Raw genomic sequence first — 18822 nt, forward strand, 5'->3', positions numbered from 1 at the left:
CAAAATAATATTGGCTTCAACGTGACAAAATTTTTATTTTTTCTTATGTAAATTACATGATTTGATAAGCATTCTGGCAGCCCTGTGATCAACCAGGAAATCGTCTCTTTCTGTATTTTGCATCTGAATTCTTAACACTTCTACATCATAGTCCAAAAGAGTTGTTCCAGTTGTAGACATCATTCGTGGACACGTTGTAGCCAGCTGGAAAGAGGAAATCATTGGAGCACATTTCTATTTTCATCCTGTTGGACAGAACTTAGTCAAGAGGCCAAGCCTCACAGCACGGCCGTAGGGAAAATAATCTTTTTTTCATGATGACCATGTTACTGTCTACAAAGTAAAGGTTACATTTCTAAGAAAGAGGTAGAGAAAGAATAGTGGGGAAGAACTAGTCTCTGCCATGGTCAATAATATAGTGTTTGAACTAGTGTCATTTTTTTTTTTTCTGAATAGACTCTCATGAGTCAATTAAGGCAAAACAATCCATTTCCCCCACTTTTAGAACATAAATTTGGGACTGAGATTCTGAAACCATTTCATGGAAAGTATAAAACAGTTAATTACTTCATTTCTTCAAAGAGTGAGGTATGCATAAATATCCTGGGGAGAGCAGCTAGATTAACCAGCAGTCAACACGTATTTCTTTTGCACCAAATAATTGCCTAGCTGTGTTGCAAGTGCACGTGTGTGTTAGAGAAACAAGATGAGTATGCATGAGGCAAGTAAAAAACAATAAAAGATTGTATTTCTTTGATCTTTGCAAAATGCTGTCATCACTTTATTAACCATATAGATGTATCCTATATTTTGTGTCTGAACTCTTTGAATTTGGGGGCCACACATGATCACATGATTCATCAGTTTGACGTCTTCTGTACTCAGCGTAGTGTCTGATGCATAGAAGGTGCTCAATATGTGTTCCAAGTGGATGTTAAAAAAATGAGCTATACTTCAGCATCTGAAGTCATAGCTCCAGAATCTTCTCTAAACCATCTCTACCTCATTCCTTATATCCAGTTCATCCAGCGAGCTTGGTGGTTGTAGCTCTAAAATATATCTGGAATCCAGGTTCCTTTCTTCACCTCTGTTCTTGCCACCCGGGCCAAGCCACCATTCTCCCTAACATTGGACTTCTGCAATAGCCTTCCAGTTGATTTTCTCACTTTTATTCTTTTTTATAATTGATCTTTTTTCACAGTAGCTGGGGTTCTATTTTCTGCATATAAATCTGATAATGTCACTGCCCTGCTTGAAAAACTCTAATAATTTCCAAATATACATAGAATGAAACAGAAACTCCTTACCATAATTTGGCCCCTGGACACCTCTCCACCTTCATCTTTTACTACTTTTCTCTCATATCCAGCTACAGTGACCTTCGTTCAGTTTCAAGGACATGCCCAGTTCATTTGCACAGTAAGACCTTTGCACTCGTGCTTCCCTCAGCCTAGAATGCTCTTAACTGTACATGTGTGTATTCAGGCCATCTCTTATGTCACTTTCTTATTGAACCCATTTGTGACCATGCAATCTAAATTACCCACACCTCCAAATCAATTTAGTTCCTTGAAACCAGGAACTTTGTCTGTCTGTTCAGTAGTGCATCCCTGATCCCTAAAAAGTGCTTGGTATACAGTAGGTCTTCTATGAATATTAACCGAATGAATGTTTAATGAAGTAAAATGCACTGGGCATTTCTTATAGTATTGCCTATGCTGTCATGGCTTGGTTCCCTTGGATGCAGACTCTGATATGGCATTTATACTATAGTTTGCTTGTTTAGGAGTACCCTTTGGATCAACACCCATGGAAGGGAAAGGAAGGAAGTAGGAATGAACAGAGGGAGAATTTGAGCTATAGTTCAGCAGTAGCCTCAGTTAACTGCACAGGGAAATCTGGAGCTAAAAAAGGTCCTTCAGAATTTTCCTGAGTTGGGCCAGAATGGCCAGGTTACCATTACCCCTTAATCCATCAGTTTTTGCATGTAGGATGCCCTAAGAAGGATCCTGACTGTGGACAAGATGGCTCTCCACAGTTGAGGTAATCTCTGAAGGGGCTAATAGCTGTATGCAAAGCTGCTTCGTCAAGGAGAACGATTGCTATTTCATTGGAGTGCATCACAGTGTCTACCCCTTGTTGTCTTATTTCCAATTCTTCAAATGTGTTTTGGTTGCATTTTTTTTCAGGAATCTATAGCCCTCTCTTCCTGGAGGGAACTTAGAAAGGGAACGTTATTGGTAAAAATACAGCTTCCACAACTGCAGATGATCTCAGGGCTGCAACTGGTACTCATCATTTCCCTCCTCCACTGTCAATTCCAGTTTTCCTTCAACCTCAGCATCTAGGGTTCTTGGTTGCTTACCTGGGGACCCATTTCCTCTCCCCTCAGAGAGGACTTTCCTGATACCCAAATGTGTTCGCCATTGTGTATTCTTTCCAAACACTCTACTCCTTTTAAAATTGTGATGAAGTGTCTCAGTGGTTAGCTGAGGTCATGTGTGCCCTTTAGCAGGCAGAGTGAAATCACCTGAAAGTGTTTTCTTTGCACGATGGCAGCAAGTGCAGCCTTGGAATTGAAAATCTAAATGTGTCATCGAAACAAATTAATGGTTGATGAATTTTTTATAGAAATGTTTTCAGGTGCTGAAAGAGAACTGCCCATGGCCCCTTTCCCAGCATAATAAGGCAGGAAGAAAATAGCCAAACTCTAAACGAGCACTCTCAAAATCTGCAAAGCTTAATTTGAGACTTTATTTAAACTCTGACCTTAAGGAAGGCAGAATACTTCAAAAAGGCTATCACTCACATGTTTCTAAATTCTTACAATTTTGCTACTCCTGGCCTCTAGTGACTTTTTGCTATTTGAAAATTATGACTTGTTTCGTTATGGAAAATTTCCCCATCTCTATTTGTGAATTATCCTGTTGCATTTCCTTTTTGGTTTATAGAGAGCTAGAACAAACTCTTTTCTTGTTTTCTGGGTGTCAGCATCATATAAGCCGTAGGAACAACCAGGGTTACTTAATCAGGAACTTTTTGCTGCTAGTAGCCGAAAGGAAAAGTGGGCCCATGGATAGACTGAGGCCCAACTTAAGGCAGATTGTACCACATCCTCAATCACACGTTCTTGTTTTGTATGAATACCATACATTTTATAAAGTTTCCAATGAGGACTTGCTTACACTGTGTTCCCTTCCCATCCTACCCCACTCCAGTCACTGGACACCAGCGGTCTGGATTTCAAAGTTCCTGGTCCATGTCTTTCCTTCCTCCTTTTTTATACTTACTCATACCCTCTTAGTGAATAAGAGTAATAATGACTTCAACTATTGAGTGCTTATTGTGTTTAGTTACTTTGCAGTGTCTTACATCTATTCATTCATTTAATCCTTACTGCAATTTGATGAGGTAGGTAGCAGTGATCTCCTCATTTTACAGATGAGTGAACTATGACATAGAGAGTTTATATAACTTACCTAAGACTATTGACTCATTCACCAAATATGTCCTGTGCACTTTCTAACTTCTAGGAGCAATTTTAGGTACTGGGGATATGATATCGAACAAAGCAGATGATAGTTCATGTCCTAATTTAGCTTAAGGTATACATCTGGAGTTAGACAATAAACTGAAAAATCAAATTTACTGTACGTTGGAGGAAAATAGTTGAGGGAAGGTATATCAAAGCCTTGGATGGAGGGTGTGGTTACAGTATTAAATTGGAGTAGGCTAGGTCTTATTGATAATTATACTTGAGCCAAACCTGCAGTAGTCAAGGGAAGGAACTATATAGATAAGTACAGTAAGAATTTTTCAGGTAGAGTGAACAAAAAGCACAAAGAAGCTCAGGTGGAATTTTGCTTAGTTTATTCAAGAAAGAGCAAGGGGGTCACTATAGTTAGCATGGAGAGAGTTAAATGGGGAGTAGTAGGAGATAAGGTCAGAGAGATAGCAGTGATATAAGAGGGACCTTAGTAGGCTATTGTAAAGATTTTAGCTTTTGCCTGCATGAGAAAATCATAGGAGGGATTTGAGCTGATGAGGGATATGATCTGATATACATTTTATGTTTTTTTAAAGTTTATTTATTTATTTTGAGAGAGGGAGAGAGAGAGCACACACAAGCGGGGGAGGAACAGAGAGGGAAAGGGAGAGAGAGAATCCTAAGCAGGCTCCATGCTGTCAGTGCAAAGCCCTACGTGGGACTCTGTCTCACAAACCATGAGATCATGACCTGGCCGAGATCATGACCTGGCCGAGATCATGACCTGAGCTGAGATCAAGAGTTGGACGCTTAACCGACTGAGCCACCCAGGTACCCCAATCTGTCCATTTTAATAGCAACCCAGGCTGCTGTGTTGAGAACTGACTATGAGGGGTCAATGACAAAAGCTGGTAGGTCAGTTTGAGGCTAGCATAAATATTCTTGTAAGATATGATGGTAGCTTAGACCAGGGTGGTGGTGGTATAGGTCTTGAGAAGTGGTTGAATTTTGGAGAGATTATTAAAATGGACTAGTGAGATTTGCTACTTAAAGGGATTGGGATATGAAAGAAAATAGGAATCAAACATGACATCAAAGTTTGTGGCCTCAGCGGCTGGAAATTTCCAACACCTGAAATGGAAGTGATGGTGGGATGAACAGATTTGAGAAGGAAGAGCCACAGTTTGGTTTTGGATGTGTTAGGTTTTAGAGGCCTATCAGGCAGTGAAGTGGGAGGTATTATGGAAGTGGTTGCATATATACATATGGAGTTCAGGGGAGGTCCACTGGGTAGAATTATAAATTTAGGAGGTATAAGTGATTCAATGGGAGGAGACTGCAGGAGGTCAGCAAGGATGAGTATATATAGAAAGAGAGGAGAAGAAAGTTCAGAACTGAGTCCTGGGGCATTTAAGCATATAGACATTGGGAAGAGGAAGGAGAGCCAAACAAGAAAGTAAGAAGGAGAAATCAGTGAGGAATGAGGAAAACCACAAGAGTGGGTTGCTCTGAAATCCAGGTAAAGAATATATTTCAAGTTGGAGAGATATAATGGTAAATACTACTGATATTCAATAAGGTGGGGACTGACAATTTCCCATTGGTTTAGCAACATATGGATCATACTTGACCTGACAAGGGCAGTGTTGTGAATTGATGAGGGTAGAAGCTTGCCTGGAACAGATTGAATGGAATCCATACAGCTAGGAAGTAACATAGATTCACAGGTATTAACTCAGGCAGCCATATTCCAGAGCTCATGCTCTTAATCATTACCAGATGTATTTTTTTTCAACAGATTATATTGTGCCTTTTCCTCATAAAGATTTCACTATGTCCATTGCCCTCAAAAAGGATGAGAGTCATTGTCTTAATGTTTTACTAATGATGGAAATTTCAGGCACCATTAAAAGCCAGTGTGGCCCACAGCTAACATAATACTCAGTGGTGAAAACCAAATGCTTTTCCTGTAAGATCAGGAACAAGGATGCCCACTCACTTTTATTCAACATATTTTGGAAGTCCTCTCCACAGTAATTAGGCATGAAAAAGAAATAAAAGGCATCTAAATAAAAAATAATGACAGATGACATAATGCTATATATAGAAGACTCTATAAAGATTCCACCAAAAACTATTAGAACAAATGAATACAGTAAAGTCTCAGGATACAAAATTAGCATACAGAAATCAATTGCATTTCTATATACTAATAATAAGCTGTCAGAAAGAAATTAAGAAAATAGTACCATTTACAATTACATCAAAAGGAATAAAATACCCAGGAATAAATTAAATGAAAGAGGTGAAGGATTTTTACTCTGAAAATTATAAAGGATTGATTAAAAATATTGGAGACAACAGAAATAAATGGAAAGATATGTTGTGTTCGTGGATTGGAAGAATTAATATTTGTTGTAAAAATGTCCATTCATACTCTGCAGAGCAATCTATAGTTTAAATGCAATTCCCATCAAAATACCAATGGCATTTTTCATAGAACTACAATGAAGTTGGTACGAAGTTATGATTTGTGGAGGCACACAACAGACCCTGAATAGCCAAAGCTATCTTGAGAAGGAAGAACAAAGTTTGGAGGTATCATTTTCCTTGATTTCAAATTATACTACAAAGCTGTATTAAAAAAGTATGGTGATGGCTAGAAAACAGATACATAAATGAATGGAGTGGAATAAGATACCTAGAAGTAAATCCACACACACATATATGGTCAATTAATCTGTGACAAAGAGGCAAGAATATACAATGAGGAAAAGAGATTTTTCAGTAAATAGTGTTGGGAAAAGTATACTGCTACATGCAAAAGAATGAAAATAGAATATCTTATATACAAAAATAAATTGAAAATTTAGATTAAAGTCTTGAGGGGCACCTGGGTGGCTCAGTTGGTTGGGCGTTGGACTTTAGCTTGGGTCATGATCTCACAGTTTGTGGGTTTGAGCCCCATGTCAGGCTCTGTGCTGACAGCTCGGAACCTGAAGCCTGCCTCGGATTTTGTGTCTCCCAATCTTTCTGCCCCTCCTCTGCTTGCACTCTCTGTCTCTGTCTCTGTCTCTCCCAAAAATAAATAAACATTAAAAAAACTGAAAATTGATTGAAGTCTTGAGTGTAAGATCTGAAACCATACCATAAATTCTATGTGGATTACAGTCTTGAATGTATGACCTGAGACCATAAAACACCTGGAAGAGAACATAAGCAGTAAGCTTATTATATTGGTCTTAGCAATAATTTCTTAGACCATTTTCCATAGGCAAGGACAACAAAAGCTAATATAAGCAAATGGGATTACATCAAACTAAAAAGATTTTGCACAGTGAAGGAAATAAAGAAAATGCAAAGGCAGCCTAGTCAATGGGAGAAGTGATTTGCAAATGATATATCTGATAAAAGGTTAGTATCCAAAATATATAAAAACATATACAACTTAATATCGAAAGAACCAACAACTCAATTAGAAAGTGGGTAAAGGCCTTAAATAGATATTTTTTAAAGAAGACCAGATGGACAGCAGATAGATGGAATGATGTTCAACATCACCAGTCATCAGGATAATGCAAATCAAAATCACAATGAGATCTCACCTTACACCTGTCAGAATGGCTAGTATCAAAAAGACAAGAAATAACAAGTGTTGGTGAAGATGTGAGGAGTAAAGGTAAGCTTTACACACTGCTAGTAGGAATGTAAATTTGTTCAGCTACCGTGGGCAACTGTATGGAGGTTCCTAAAAAAATTCAAAAGAGAATGTATGATCCATTGAATTCAGTTTTGGGTATTTATCTCAAGAAAACGCAAATACTAATTCAAAGTGATATATGTACCCCTATGTTTGTCGAAGGATAATTTATAATAGCCAATAGATGAAAGTAATGTTAGCATCATTCGATAGGTGCATGAATGAAGAAGATATGTTGTGTGTGTATGTGTGTGTGAGGTGGTATATATGTATACACCATGGAATATTACTCAGCTACAAAAAAGAATGAAATCTGGCCATTTGTGACAATGTAGATAAACCTCGGCTGTATTATGCTAAGTGAAGTAAGTCAGAGAAGGACAAGTATGGTATGATTTCACTTAATATGTGGAATCTGAAAATCAAAACAAATGAACAAAACAGAAACAGACTCATAGATACATGAAGCATAATAATAAATATACAGTTGAGTCTTGCCAAATGTCACACTATCTGTTATGGTGAGTGCTTTCTTTCATATGATTTTATTCTATACATTATGTCTTCCAAAGTAATTTATAAATAGCTCTTGGCTAAGTGCCCAGACTTTTACTTCTTCATGTACTTAAGTGCTTAATAAATCTACTTTGCCAGCTAGAGGACAACACACCTTTGAACAGAGGTTGTACTCTCCAAAATACAGTTTGGGTGTATGTTATGTCTTGGTAATAGGCTTTTCCATAATGTGATACTCAGTTTTTTTTTTTTTTGTTTCGAATTTGAAGCATAACAAAAATTTTGTGATGTTTATATAAAGAACATATAGAAGTAGAATTTATGTTTCACAATTATATAGCTGATTTATGTAACATATTTTTAAATGTTTATTTTGAGAGAGAGAGAGAGGGAGAGAGAATGTGAACAGGGGAGGGGCAGAGAGTGAGGGAGAGAGGATCCCAAGCAGGCTCCATGCCATCAGCACAGACCCGGACGCAGGGCTTGATCCCACAAATTGTGAGATCATGATCTGAGCCGAGGTCGAGTCGGATGCTTAACCAACTGAGCCATCCAGGTGCCCCGACTTATATATTTTATTTCATGGATTTTAGTCTTTTGAATGGTTACAAAATTGTGGGGTTTTTTTCTTTTTTTAAAATTGTTTATTTTGAGAATAAGAGAGTGTGAGCAGGGGAGGGGCAGAGAGAGATGGAGAGAGAATCCCAAGCAGTGTCTGTGCTGTCAGTGCAGAGCCCACTGTGGGGCTTGATCTCACAAACTGTGAGACATTGACCTGAGCTGAAATCAAGAGTCATATGCTTAACCAACTGAGCTACCCAGGTACCCCCAAACTGTGTTTCTTTAGGTTGTTGGAATGTTACACTGCAATGGTCACAAGTTGAGTAGAGGTGGATATGTGCTTCTGAAGTTCTGACTCTTTGGTATGGTCTCTGAACATTATCTCAAGTAGTGCATGTTTTTCAATGTATCCAAATGCCATAGCCTGTCCTTGATTCCCAGTTTATGTCAATGCATGAAGTTTATTCATATACGTGTGCTCCAGCAGGTAATGGAGTGTCATTCTCAGCAGATGCCAATTAGAAATTCCTGGGCCAACTGGGCCCTAAAGGCATCCAATCTTGCATAATATAAAATTGTAATCAGCTGGATGGATCAATCCCACGTTCCAGAGCCATAAATCTAGTTAGAAATGCCTTCTCGGTAGCAGATGGCCACTTCAGGAAAGGCAACGGAAAAACTCCTTCTGAGTTGTCCAGAGAGCAGTCCACAATCCTTCTGAAGAAGATGTTAGTTATGTGATCCATAGAATCCCCCAGGAGATAATAATGACAGAAAAATTGATGTCTTTAAACTGGCATCTGTAAAATTATTGCTAATCAGTAGTGACTTTATGCATAACAGAAGAAACCATGAAAGAAAACTTCCTGCTCCCCAAACGTCTCCACTGTGGTTCATTTGATGCCTACATTGTTGTCAATTGTGAGTCATGACTTGGGTGGTTGGGTTATGGCTGCTTTTGAGAATTTCGTTTATTGTGTATATAGTCCTGGGAAGGGCAACACTTAGCAACATTATTCGTCATGGCTGCCTTTGCATGGAGGTTTTTGTTGCTGTTGTGTTTTATTTTTTTTTAATGTCTGTTTATTTTGAGAGTGTGCAAGTAGGGTAGGGACAGGGAGAGAATCCCAAGCAGGCTCTGCACTGTCAGCGTAGGGCACGAACTCAGATACTGTGAGATCATGACCTGAGTCGAAATCAAGACTCCAAGGCTCAACTGACTGAGCCACCCACGTGTCCTGCTGTTTTTGCTTTTAATTAGATGTGTATTTTGACAAACAGGTATAGGATATTTGAGGAAATGTGACACTGAATAGGGACTTTTTCTGGAATAAGAATAGGTCTTAGTGTTCATACTTCTTAGCCCTGACAGGACCTGCATGGAATAGTAGAAATAGCACTAGACTGTGAGTTGGAAAGCTGTCTTTTGAAGTTCCATTTCTGCCACTAATGAACATTATGACCTTCAGAAAATTCCTTTGTTCCTCTATGGTCATGTTTTCCTTTTTGAAAAATGAGTGAATTTAAACTAGGGATTCTCAAATTTGAAGGCATAAAAGAACTATGCAAAGGAGTATGTTAAAAGTTCGTATTTTTGGTCATCCTTCATTTCTTTATCCTTTGAGTCTGTAAGTTTGTTTGTTTGTTTGTTTATTTTTGAGTCTGTAAGTTCAGATGAGGCCAAGGAATCTTGGTATTAAGAAGTAACTCAAAGGGTCTATATAGCTTAAAGATCATTATAATTTTTCAGTGTTTATCGAGAGAGAAAGAGGGAGATGGAGAGAGAGAGAGAGAGAGAGAGAGAGAGAGAGAGCGAGCCAGCACTCGCGTGTATGAGCAGGGAAGGCTCAGATAGAGAGGGAGAGAGAGAATCCCAAGCAAGCTCTGTGCTGTCAGCATGGAGGAGCCAGACTTGGGGTCAGTATCATGAACTGTGAGATCATGACCTGAACTGAAATCAAGAGTTGGATGCTTAACCAACTGAGCCACTCAGGTGGCCCTAAAAGTCATTATTTTAGAAACTAGATTAGGTGATTTATAAGGGCTTTTCCAGCTCTGAAAATTCTTTGTGGTGACTTTGCTTCTGTTTGGTAACCATTTTTATGCCTTCATTTTCCCTTCTCTCTTCCACTTTCTTTGTTCGTATTCTTTCCCTGTCCTCTCCCCTTTCCCCCTTGCCCCACCCTCTCATCCACAAGGTATTATTTGGCTCCAGCTGGGATGAAATTATTCAGTGAACACCGACTCTGAAAGTACTTATTACATAGGATCTCTTTTGGCATGTGGTGAGAGACAGGGACAGCTAAGCCACATTCCCTGTTCCTGGGTGGAGAAATACTGTATTTATCTCCTAGTCGTGAATGACATGTGGGATGCATGTTTTGAGAGAGCTATAAACTGTGTGCAGTGGGGTGGGTCACCGAGGAGCAGAGGACAGAGGTTGAGGGACTTCTGATGGGTGTTCATGAAATGCTCCTGGTTTTACATCTTCTCACTTGTGATCTATTGAGCACCACTAGTACTTGGAAGGGCTGATGGAACACAGGTAGTGAGGAATGCTATTCATATCTATGGTGGCCATTCAAACCCATTGTAGACCCATTTGTTCTCAAGCTGGCTATACATTAGAATCCCCTCTGTGCTATAATGATAACACCACCTTGAGATGCTGTAGAGTAATTAAATTCAAGTCTCTGAGAATGGGATGTTGGCATCGGCTTCTTTTAAAACATACCAAGTGATTGTAATGTGCAACCAAAGTTGGGAACCCGTGCTGTAGGAAGTTACTTGTGGAAGTGAGATAAATAAGACTTAAATAACTTGTCTTCTAGCACATTGCTAAGCTGCTGACCAGTACTGTTCTGGTAAAGTAGGCCTAAGAGTTTGTTTTTGGTGTTCTCTCTCCCTCTCTTCTGAACTGTGGGTTATAACTTCACTTACAAAGCATGGGCCTATAATGCCAACTTCCATCTATACACCTAGACTCTCTTGCCTGCATGTCCTTTTACCTATGCTCAGTTCTGTTTCTGCCAGTGGTATACAATACTCAATTTTAGGGTTTGCATAATAATTTATTTGAGTTGGAGGCTTTGAGGCCACTTACTGATGTTGTCTCAAGTTTAGCTTTTGCATGTCCTGTAAATTCCAGCAACAAAAACTAAATTTGTTGAGTTAATATGGCTGTGGCCAGTGAGCGTGATTGTGGGAGTTTCTGTTTGCAGGAACCCCAGGCATGGGGTCACAGCACTCTCAACCAGTGCCAAGCCAGTGGTAAAGCCTGATGTAGACCCTCTGGACTAGAACCCCTGCAATCTGGAGCTCTTAGCTCTAGTCAGGAAAAAGCAAGGTTGGTGCTTTTTCCTGGGGGGGGTGGACTATGTGGCCCTCTGTGAGTTCTGGCACCGGTTGTGAATTATTAAGTCTCAGCATAATGTGGGAATACTTGTTGAACATCACAATGGCCAGGTTGGGGTTTCAGTATCCACTTGGAATGGGCTATTAAAAAAAAGTACCTTGACAGCACCAAAAATGTGGTGGCTTATGAGAGTAAAGGAATCAACTTCATGGTCTCCCACCCCACTGCTTGGGAGGCAGCTGCAGACTGGATGAGAGGACTACCGAGTGCCATGACAGAAGGTGGTGTGGTGTTGTAGGAGCCTCAGAGAGTCTATGAATGAAACAGAAGCTTTGTTTCAAGTGTGTAAATATAAAGCTATGAGCTGTTACATCCTTCTGAAGCAAGCATCTGGAAGAACAGCCAGCTTGGAAGTTTTATCCAATCATGTAGCTGTGGAATGTTATTACTATTTAAGGTTATCCTCCCCTCCCCTGGAGTGTTGTGTGTGTATGTGTGTGTTTTTCATCAAGGGCTAAATTCCTCCCCTCTCTTGAACCTGAGAGAAGTATCTGAGAAAAGCTGTTGCCAGTTGTAATTAACTTTTGAAGGTCAAATTAAATGTTGTTTCTAAGTTAAAGAAGAAACACACATAATGAACAAAAACAAAACAAAACAAAAACCCTCAAATATGTGAAGTGAGAATTTTCTCTGATTTAGCTTGAGTCTCAACTCATTTTCTTCTAACACTCCTTTCTAGTTACCCACAGAGGAGAACATTGTGGTCTATATTGATTGGTATCCTTTTATATGTTGTTAGTGAGCATGCCCTTTTATATCTTGTCTTTGGAAACAACAGAATCTCTGGCATGCTCAGTTTCTTTGCTGGCTCCCAGCAGTGAAGTGGTCAGAAGATTTCTCCTTCCTTTCTGGTAAAGATTGTGTAAACAATTTGCATTACACAATTAGCTTTTGAGTCCATTCTTTCATTTGATCCTTACAGCAAATCTGTGCAGTAGTCCTGGTCTGAGGTGTTAGCATTTTTTTAAAGACCAGAGATTGAGGTGCAGAAGGAAAGTCACTTGCCCCACATTTTTGTAGTCGGAACTCAGAATCTATTTTTTGCATAGCACATATCATTCACATTGTTTGCTTATTTGGTTGATCATCCTCTGTGTTCACTGCCACTAGAATGCAAACTAAATATTAATAGGGGTCTTACCTGTCCTGTTCATGTCTATATCCCCAGAGATGAGATCAGTGCACAGCATATACTGAATACTTTGTTGAATCTTGAAGACTTGGTCTTCTGGTCACAAGTCCTGTGGTCTTTTTCATTCTCTACGGCTGCTCTTCTTTTGCCAAAGTTCAAAGAGATAGATGGAAAAATGCACAAATGACCATGCAGCTAGTAATTAGTGGAGCCAGCACCAGAACCCGGGTTGCTTACTTCTCAGTAGATTTGTGTTACTTTAGTTTATTTTTGGACACTGACAGACCCAATGCTATGCTGTGTTTTTTTAAAAGATCCTTGAGTGTGGATCTGCATACTCTAAGGCCACTGGCAGAGTCTATCTTCTGCAGAGTTCTGGAGTGGGAAAAGTTTGTCTTCTTCACCTACACATCTACCTCCTTTTCTGCCTGAAGCTCAGCTACTCTGTATTCTCTGGGTACTTAGTGCCCCCACCCTGGGTCTCACCCTAGCCTGCACCGCAGTGTTCAAGATCTTTCTAGATCCCTTCTCTCAAATTTTTCTCTGTCCTTTGACCCACTGTTAGTGCAAATGTCAGTTGCTAGCTAGATGGAGTCAACTTACCTCTTTGAGTCTCAATTTTCTTACCAAATAACAAGGGTAATAATATTTCCTTCTAACACCATTTGTGTGATATGAACATATATATATATAAAGCATCAATGTGTATGTTATAAAGCATTTTACAAATTATGTTTTGTTATTAGTTTTTTCTAGGCATTTGCCTTATAGTGAACAACAAGTTCCTTTAGGACCCTAAGGTTTTTTTGTAATGGTTGAGTTACCTTTTCTGGGTTACCTAGTTAAATTTTAACAAGGATATTCAATACCTTTCACCTAAAAGAGTAATGCCTCTGATGGGAATTTTAAGAATCTTGGCAAATCTGTGATGGACAGGTTTTTATGCGGGGATGGGAGAAAGCAAGGTTTTTAGGTCATTGCTGTTCACTCTTTCTTTGCAACATGACTCACCTTGACTCTTTGTTCCTCCTCTGTAACTTCTACCTCTGCTGAGTCAAGAATTTTGGTCAGAATTGTCAGTACACTGTGGTGGATGGTTTGGTTTGAAATGATTTGAAGTGATCCTACTTATTTGAAGCCCATGTGGTTTACTTCCAGACAGATGCTCACTATGACTCTCCCATGCTGGAGCACATTAGGCCACAGATCTCTACTGTGCACGTGTAGCTGATTTTGGACAAACTGTTCCTTTGCTTGTTGTTGTTCTGTGATTGGTGGACCAAGGCCTGTGAGATGAAAGGTGAGGGTTAAATAGTGCACAGAAGCCCACATTTGAAAAAGCTGGGGCCAAACCAGAGGGTGTCTGATTCATATGGAAACTTGCCCCAAGGGGCCCTTATGTCAAAATCTGTCAACCAGCAGCTTTTGAGAGTTGTGAGACCCTGAGGTTGGTGTCTTTCTAGGCATTTTCTTGTCAGAGCCGTCATTCCAGAAAATTATAGAGTGTGGATTGAAACTAAGATTATAGGTTTAAACAGCCCTTGCCTCTCTGCAACTAGGGACAGCCTAAGCAATGCCCAGAAGATAAATTTGGTCTCAGTCATTATGAAAATTGAAAGTAATGCTTTACAATTAAGAGTTTGAAAACAGCCTTTAATTTAGCTTCCATGAAACATTGATGGGGTGGGAGGGTGTGATGGCTGAGGGCTCAAGGGGCCTGTATTAAAGAAGAGTAGAAGCTTTTAAAGCTTTGTTACTAGTTTCAACGTGGTTCAAGGGTCTTGGCAATCTCAGGGCATTGAGATTGGTTGGTTGTTTCAGGTCCTGTGAAAAGGAGTATTCAACATCTTTGTAGTCAGAATCATGACAATTACTAGAAAGGCAAAATGAACGCAAGTATTCTAGATAGGTTAGGTAGACTCTAAATAAATGGACCTTAGAAATAAAGAAGTAAAAGAGACCAAGTTTAAGAAATAGGGATATTTTGGAAGGACTGAGGAAATTTAAAATAAAGATAGAAACCTGTGTCATCCTGAAATGTAAAAAGAAAGGAACAGTTAACGTAGAGTGCAGATGGGACCAAATTGGAAAAGAAAAAGCACAACACAACAAAACAAAACATTGGAAGATGTCCTATAACTCCCCACTCAGAGGGAGAATTGTAGCCTAACCAGAAATAGTCGAAATCCTGGACCTCATAATCTCTCCCTACTTTGAAAGAGCCAGGGCTAAAATGGAACTTAACCAGACTCTATGATGTAGAGACCATCCGTCTGAAGACGTACTCATCTGAGTCTGGCCGTCAGTGGAGAAGTTTCACCAAAGAGAGGAAGCAGAGTCAAAGTTCCTTAGAGAGCATGTGTGTGTGTGTGTGTTTGGGATAGAAGAAGGAAGAAAGCTAGAAGCATCTAATATCCCATCAAACTGAGATAATCACTTGAGGATGACCACCATTTTGTGTGGTTCATTATGTGTATATGCATATGTTATTTTTCATAGATGGCATCAGAGTCTAAATGCTTGCTTTATTGTTAAGTGTACCTTTAAAAAAATTTAAGTTTATTTTTATTTATTTTGAGAGAGAGCGAGCAAGCATGAGAGGGGGAGGGACAGAGAGAGAGGGAGAGAGAATCTCAAACAGGCTCCAGGCTGTCAGCATGGAGCCCAATGTGGGGCTTAATCTCACCAACTATGAGATGATGACCTGAGCTGAAATCAAGAGTTGGATGCTTAACTGACTGAGCCACCCAGGTGCCCCATAGGGGTACGCTTTATGGGACTTTGGCCTCCCCTCTTCTTCTCTTCCTTCTCATTACACTCCCACATGATAACTAAAGTTAATAGCCTGATGTATATCATTCTATACATTCACTATATTTACTTCATCTGATTCAGACACAGAGGTTTTGTTTGGTCAATATTTTATACAATTGGTTATCATGTTAGACATTTTTCTTTTATTTATTAATATCTAGTGGATTTGGTGAGATTTCCACAATTCTTTTAATGGCAGTAAAATAGCTTATAATATGAATGTATCAGACATTATTCAATCACTTCCATATTAATTGGCATTCATTGTATTTCCAATTCTTTTTTGCCATCGCCATTCCTGTTGCAGTTACTATTCTTGTATTAGTTCAAACCATGAGAAATTATTATTTTCGTAGCCCAAAATAGCCAAATCAAAAACAAAATTATGATACTATCTTGTGATAAATAAATTGGCAATAGCGTTCAGGTTTGAGAATGTGGAAAATAAAATCACTTTTGGGTTCAAACGGAAAGTCTCCTAGAATACAGAGAAAAGAAGCAAAGAGGTAAAAATAATGAGAAAATCAATAATAAATATAATGGACCGGTGAATGGAGAACCAATATGTGGCCAGTGTATGTATCTCAGGAGACAAGAATAAATGCAATAGAAGCAATAATAGAAGAAAACATTTCTTAAATGAAGAAATGGCTGAATCTGCAGATCAAAATGCATCACTAGGTACCAGTTGAATTTACAAGATGTGACTGACACCTAAATAATCCTGGTGAATGTACTGGATTTTGAGAATAAAAAAAAATTCAAGCACCCAGTCAAAAAAGAGAAACAATGAAAAACCGAAAATAAACAAGTCACCTCAAAATTAAATAAGTTTTTGGCATTTTGGTATAATAAATACTAAATGCAATAAGACAGTAGAGCAGCATTTACCTATTTGATAGAACAATATTTTGACCAAGGTGTTCTCTACCCTGACAATGCAACAAAAAGATACCTTCAGAAATATTCTACTCATGTAGAATATGTGGACAATGAGTGAGGTGACTCAAAATAGGTACTCAGAGTCACCAGAAAACAATTTGAAAAAATAAAGATCTTAAGAAAATAGACTTTAGTATAAATAGATTGATGCATGCATTGAATTCATTTAAACTTAAAATTACTTAAATGATGTTATAGATGAGGTTATAAAAAATGCAGATATTAATAATCCTTGAAAGAGTAGGTAACATTGTTTCAAATATTGAAAATACAGAGTTTTGTCTAAAATATACAATGACAAAATCACCTGGGAGATCAGGATGGGGAAGGAAAGTTTCAAGGATATCCATAGATTCATGTATTTTAAATTTAAGGGTAACCACATGCAGAACTAAAAGCAGAAAGTATACTTTCCAAATTACTAAAGCAAAAAAAAGTCAAAGATCATCCATATTAAAAAAAGTAAGTAGGAACAAATAATAATTCAAACACAACAACAGAAGTAAGACCAAGCAATGCCAATAAATGTGTGAGTTAAACATTTCTATTATAGAACAGACATTCACAGACTGAACTAGGAAACAAAATACACCTGTACTTCCCGTGGCTTATAAAAGACATGTGTAAAAGTAACTCTTAAAGGTGAAAGGTAAAAGGATGACATAGCAAGTGCAAGCACAAAGAAAGCATATTAATAGACAAAGTGGAATCTAAAGCAAACTCATTCATAAGATAAGGCCGTTTATTTATTATTAGTTTAGCCTTGCTCTAATAGTGTAGTCATTAGTACAGGTGGCTGTTTGATTTTAAATCTATTTATTTATCTATATATCTCCATTATTTAGTTGTTTACTTTCAATGTTTGTTTGAGAGAGAGTGTGTGCACAAGCAGGGGAGGGGCAGAGAGGGAGAGAGGGAGAGAGGGAGAGGGAGAGGGATAGGGAGAGGGAGAGAGAGAGAATATCCCAAGCAGGCTCTATACTGGCCAGTGCAGAGCCTGACATGAGGCTCGATCCCACGATCTGAGCCAAAATCAAGAATCAGAAGCTTAACCAATGGAGCCACCCAGGCACCCCTGCATTTAAGTTTAATCTAATTTAAATAAAATTGAACTTAAAAGTTATATTCCTCAGTAATAATAGCCACATTTCAAGTGTTTAGTAGCCACATCTGCTCAAGTGTTCAACAGCCAGCATATTGGACATCACTGATCTAGAACATGTCCATCATCTCTGTTAAATAAACAGTACTGATAAGGGATTAAAAAAAGGAAGCATAATAAAAGTATAATATTTATAAACCTTTATGCACAAAATAAGATCCATTTAAAAATGATAATTGAATACTGCCAAATACAAGGAGAAACTAACACTATGCCAATGGGAAAAGAGGAATTTAACATGTAAAAACACAATGTATGAAGCATTATAGAAGATCTGACTATTTAAAAAAAATGTTTTTAACGTTTATTTATTTTTGAGAGACAGAGAGAGACAGAGCATGAGCAGGGGAGGGGCAGAGAGAGAGGGACACAGAGAATCCAAAGCAGGCTCCAGGCTTTGAGCTGTCAGCACAGAGCCTGACTCAGGGCTCAAACCCATGAACCGTTTGATCATGACCTGAACTGAAGTCAGACACTTAACTGACTGAGCCACCCAGGCACCCTGCAGACCTGATTATTTCAATTAGTAAAGTTAAAGTAATCAATTCAAATAAAATTCTTTATCTGAAATAACTATATCTTCTTTTGTGTACCCATGGAACATTAAGGAAATGTAATCATATTGGCCATGATGTAAAGCCCAGTTTTTTTGTTTTTGTTTTTTTTTGGGTAAAGCCCAGTTCTAAAAAGCATACGTAGCACACATTCAGTAATATTTGCAATTAATAATAGACATATAAATGGAAGCCTTACTTATTCCCACATACTTAGGAAATGTAAAACTTCCTTTAATAATCCTTGTGTTGAGGAGGAAAAGCAAAAGCCACAGTTCACAATACTTGAAAAAATAACCGCAAGAATATATTGTGCCTTAATCTAAGAGTTATAGCTGAGCTTTAGTCAGAGGAAAATTCATAGCCTTACAAAGTTTCTTTTAGTAAATGTTCAGCTTCCAAAGCTACAACAACATAAATGTAAGGAAAACATGAGGAAACAATAAGATTAGGAGCAGATATTAATGAACTAGAAACAGGAAACCAGTGAATTCAACTAATCCCTAAATACTTTTTCTTAAAAAAAAGAGGGGGGAGTT

General features: G+C 38.5%; 1 pseudogene; it reads left to right on the forward strand.

The window, feature by feature from the left end:
- Positions 1-11941, forward strand: part of LOC122235291 — a 37068-nt pseudogene extending 25127 nt beyond the window's left edge.
- Positions 11942-18822: the final 6881 nt, after the last annotated feature.

Source organism: Panthera tigris, chromosome X (genome assembly GCF_018350195.1).
Source record: "Panthera tigris isolate Pti1 chromosome X, P.tigris_Pti1_mat1.1, whole genome shotgun sequence".
In the NCBI taxonomy this organism is placed as follows: domain Eukaryota; kingdom Metazoa; phylum Chordata; class Mammalia; order Carnivora; family Felidae; genus Panthera; species Panthera tigris.